The following is a 4715-nucleotide window of genomic DNA, read 5'->3' as shown; positions in this document are numbered from 1 at the left end:
AGGCGTGAATGTCCCTTTCTAATTGAAAAAAATTCCATTGTCTTTGGTCCTTCTTTTCCCCATTCTCAGCCATTTGAAGCTTCATACATCTTTTGAAAAAGATTGATTGATTGATTGATTGATTATGTATACAATGTTCTGCCTGCATGTATGCCTGCAGGCCAGAAGAGGGCATCAGATCTCATTACAGATGGTTGTGAGCCACCACGTGGGTGCTGGGAATTGAACTCAGGACCTCTGGAAGAGCAGCCAGTGCTCTTAACCTCTGAGCCACCTCTCCAACCCCCAAAGTTTCATACTTATAAAAACTATATCTGCTCGTAAACAATTTGCCATACTTTGAACATTTTCTGCTCAAACCCAAACGAGTTTTTGTCTTTCTTACAGGAACAGCCTCTCTTCTAAGAACACGCCTTTTAAGCTTGTGTGGTGTCACATGCCTGTATTCACAGTGCCCAGCGAGCTGAGGCAGGAGGACTGTGTGTTTGAGGACAACTTGGGCTACATAGTTAAGAGATTTGTCTCAAAAAGCTAAAAAAAAAAACAAAAACAAAACAAAAACAAAACAAAAACAAAAAACAAAACAAAACAAAAAAAAAAAAATGGAGAGATAGATGCTCAGTGGTTAAGAGCACTGGCTGCTCCAGAGAACCCAGGCTCAATTCCTAGTGCCCACACTCAGCACTCAACCTCTGAGTGTCACTTCCAGGGGATCCACTGCCCTCTCCTGGCCTTCTTGGGCACTGCACACAGGTGGTACACACACATTCAGGCAAAACTCTTTACACAGGAAATAAAAACACATACATCGGGCTGGAAAGATGGCTCAGTGGTTAAGAGCATTGCCTGTTCTTCCAGAGGTCCTGAGTTCAATTCCCAGCAACCACATGGTGGCTCACATCTGTAAAGAGGTCTGGTGCCCTCTTCTGGCCTGCAATCATGCATACAGACAGAATATTGTGTATATAATAAATAAATAAATATTAAAAAAAACACATACATCTTTAAAAAATTTAATTTGTATTCTTTTAAAAAGTCAAGAATAAAAAGTAAAGTAAATAAAACAAGCATTTTACTAATAGCCACAATAAATAGAAACAAAACATTTTAAAAGCTATGATTTATACAAAGATAATATATCAGCATTTTAGAAAACTCATAAAGTAGAAATAGAAGGACAGTTATCATTCTGTTTCCTCAACCAAAACTTATTTTCTAAATTTCCAGGTAAGTTTATATATCTATTATTACAACGCGATGCTTTTTGTTGTTGTTGTTGTTGTTGTTGTTGTTTGAAACAGTGTTTCTCTGTGTAACAGCTCTGGTTGTCCTGTACTTGCTTTGTAGACCAGGCTGGCCAGACTCCCTCTGGCTCCTGAGTGCTGGGATTAAAAGCGTGTACCACCACCACTCAGATACACAATGTGTTGCTTTAAAGTACACAGACACACACACACACACACACACATACACACACACACGAATTGTGTAATGCTTTATCCCAGTAATTAACACACATCTCACCTTGTTGCCATTTTTTTTTTTTTGCAACACTTAATGTTCATTCTCTACACAGGGTGTGGGGTGAAGCTCTGTTGAGAGAGTGCTGGCACCACAAACACTGGACAAATAACTGGTAATCCCAACACTGGAGGCAGATCCAGGTAGATCCTTGTGAGTTCAAGTCCAGTCATGCGTACATTGCAAATTCCAGGCTAGTCAAAAGGCTCATAGTTAGATCTTGTCTCAAAAAAAAGCTCAAAGTCATACTTAGATATAATGAGTTTGAGGACAGCCTGGGATTTGAGACTCTGTCTCAAAAGTAGTAGTAGTAGTAATTAATAATAATAATATATTAAAAGAAAGAAAAATACTGTTACCAGAAATAGTTTTCCTGCCTGCTAATAAGCCCAGAAACCATTTCCTTATTTTTTTTTCTTTTTTAAAGGTTTGTTTTCACTTCATGTATGTGTACTATGCCTGTCCCAACTTCCTTCAGCGATGGACTACGAGGAAGAGTAAGCCAAATAAACCCTCTCCTCCCCAACTTGCTTTTGGTCATGGTGTTTCATCACAGCAATAGTAACCCTAAGATATACAGGAACTTAGAAGATAATACTAAGAGCAGGGCGGATGGTGGAGGTCTAGCTCATGAGGTGTCAGAGGGAAGTTTGAAAGTTCCTCAAAGACTATGGGAGCTGTGAGCTATTCCGAATTAAGAATCTGTGGTTCTGGTCAGTTCGTGCTGAAGAACCTGTTGCGTTTAAGAAAAGGCCAACGTAGAGGCAAATCTTCTGAGAATTGTCTCCTTGGGGTTAGCACATGGGTTTTAAGGCTATGAAGGAGTCATGAAGAGCAGCTGAAGTTTGGCACACTGTAAGAAGCCAGGAGAGGCCACTGGGGATTATAGATGCATGTTGCCAGGACTGGTTTGTAGTTTATTTCATATATATATATATATATATATATATATATATATATATGTGTGTTATATATATATGAAACACTGATATATATATATATATATATATATATATATATATCAGTGTTTGGCCTGCATGTATGCATGTGTACCTGTGCATACCACATGTGTGCCTGGTGCCCATGGAAGTCAGAAGAGGGCATCAGATCCCCTGGAACTGCAGCTGCAGGTGCTTTTGAGCCACCACGGAGGTGCTGAGAATGAAACCCAGGTCCTTTGCAAGAGCAACAAGCACGCTTAACCACTAAGGCATGGCTCCAGCCCTCTGTATCTACGGAGAGCTACATTACAGTGTTAACGGAACACTCTGTAAGGACCTCCTGACTGCTGGGGGCATGTGTAGAGAGTGGACTTGTGTGAAAGAGGGCAAGTCTGAGGAACTGGCTCTCTCCTTCCCCGTGGGATCCGGGGATCACACTCAGGTTGTCAGGCTTGCACAGTGAGCGCTTTAACCCACTGAGCCACCTCACTGGCCACCTTGTAAGATATTCTAGAGAATCTAACTGTGCCATCTTCTTTTCAAAACTTCCCACATATAGACAATTTCCAGGACCAAGGGCTATTTCCTTTCTTTCCTCCTTTTCCCCACTTTCTCCTTGCTCTGTCTGCTACTTTTATTTTTTATTTTTAGATTAAAAAAATTATCTTATGTGTATGGGCATTTTGCCTGCATGGATGTCTGGGTACCATATGCATGCCATGACCAGAAGAGGACACTGGATTCTCTAGAACTGGAGTTACAGATGGTAATGAGTCACCACGTGGGTGCTAGGAATCAAACCCAGGTCCCCTAGAAAAGCAGGCAGTGCCCTTGACCACTGAGTCATCTCCCCAGCCCGTTTTTTGTTTCTTGTAGCTCAGGCTGGCCTTGAACTCTCAGCAGTCCTCCTGTCTCAGCCTCTAAAGTGCTGGGGTTACAAGCATTTGACGCCACGCCAGGCATCATAAATTTCCCCTGCAATGAAAATAAACAGCATAATCGGGTCCTTTTCAGTCCCTTCCAACTTCGATGTATGAGGTTTTAGAATGTTCAGATTCTGGTCTCTTCGAGGAGCACGGGCGGACTGGCCAGTCCTTGTTAGGAGGCAGCCTGTCTGTGGTTTGGCACCACTGCCCAGCAGGCCTTTATTAAATCAGTGGGATGTGGTCCCTGCTGGCCTGGAAGAGAACATTAAGCTCCAAAAACTTCCTGCAGCAGGCCTCCTTTGGAGAATGCTGCTCAAAGGGGCGAGGAACAAAGCCACTTAGGTCCTTGGCTGTGCTCCAGGATCTGTTCACTAGGGCTTCTGCTTCTGCCCTGTCTGCACAGAGAGCCCGTGACTGGAAACATCTGGAAGGCTGCTTAAGCCCGGGTGACTCTGCTCTCCTTCCTGACTCTGGTAATCCACCCTGCCCTTTGCCAACGCCCCTTCCCCTCCAGTCTTCTGTGCCTCACTGGGCAACAACTCTCTAATAAAATCCGCATGAACCCAGCTGCTAACGGCTGCTGGACGGGCTCTCAGATCTGACACCTGCCTTGGCATTCCTTGAGCCCTAGTAGCCAGGCAAAAGAAGGCCAAGACCCAACTCTTGTACCTCAGGGTCTTACAGCGGCGTCATGGAGAGAGTCAACAGGCAGAGGTTAGGAAGAAATGGCAACACTAAGTTCGCTTACCGTGGGGAAGGTAGTTTTGGGTGAGGGGCAGAGCCGTGAACTTGGGCTTGTTTCATTCTCTACCTCAGCCATGATGACAAGGCTCACTACTCTAGGGAACAGGCCAGGTTAAACGGCAAGGCACAAGTTCTACTAGCCTGATTATCCACCTGTTTCCCACCTCTCTGTTTTAGCCCAGGCAGCCCAAAGTTTTGGGTCTGAAATATTTCCTATGTAATCTACAAATTATGGAGATTTATATCAGAACAAAACATTCAATTTCTGCACTCCAGTTCCATTGGCTTAGAAATCCCGGCTCCATGGGTCTGCATGTGGGTGAGGAAGTGCTTGGAGCTGCAGAGCAGAAGGGCCACCCTAGATGAGCTGCATCTCTCCAGTCTCTCTCTCTCTCTCATTTTTCTTTTTTTTTAAATATTTATTTATTTATTTATTTATTTATTTATTTATTTATTTATTTATTATACAATATTCTGTCTGTGTGTATGTCTACAGGCCAGAAGAGGGCACCAGACCTCATTACAGATGGTTGTGAGCCACCATGTGGTTGCTGGGAATTGAACTCAGGACCTTTGGAAGAGC

Source organism: Microtus ochrogaster, linkage group LG5 (genome assembly GCF_000317375.1).
Source record: "Microtus ochrogaster isolate Prairie Vole_2 linkage group LG5, MicOch1.0, whole genome shotgun sequence".
Classification (NCBI taxonomy): domain Eukaryota; kingdom Metazoa; phylum Chordata; class Mammalia; order Rodentia; family Cricetidae; genus Microtus; species Microtus ochrogaster.
This window is presented reverse-complemented; position numbering follows the sequence as displayed.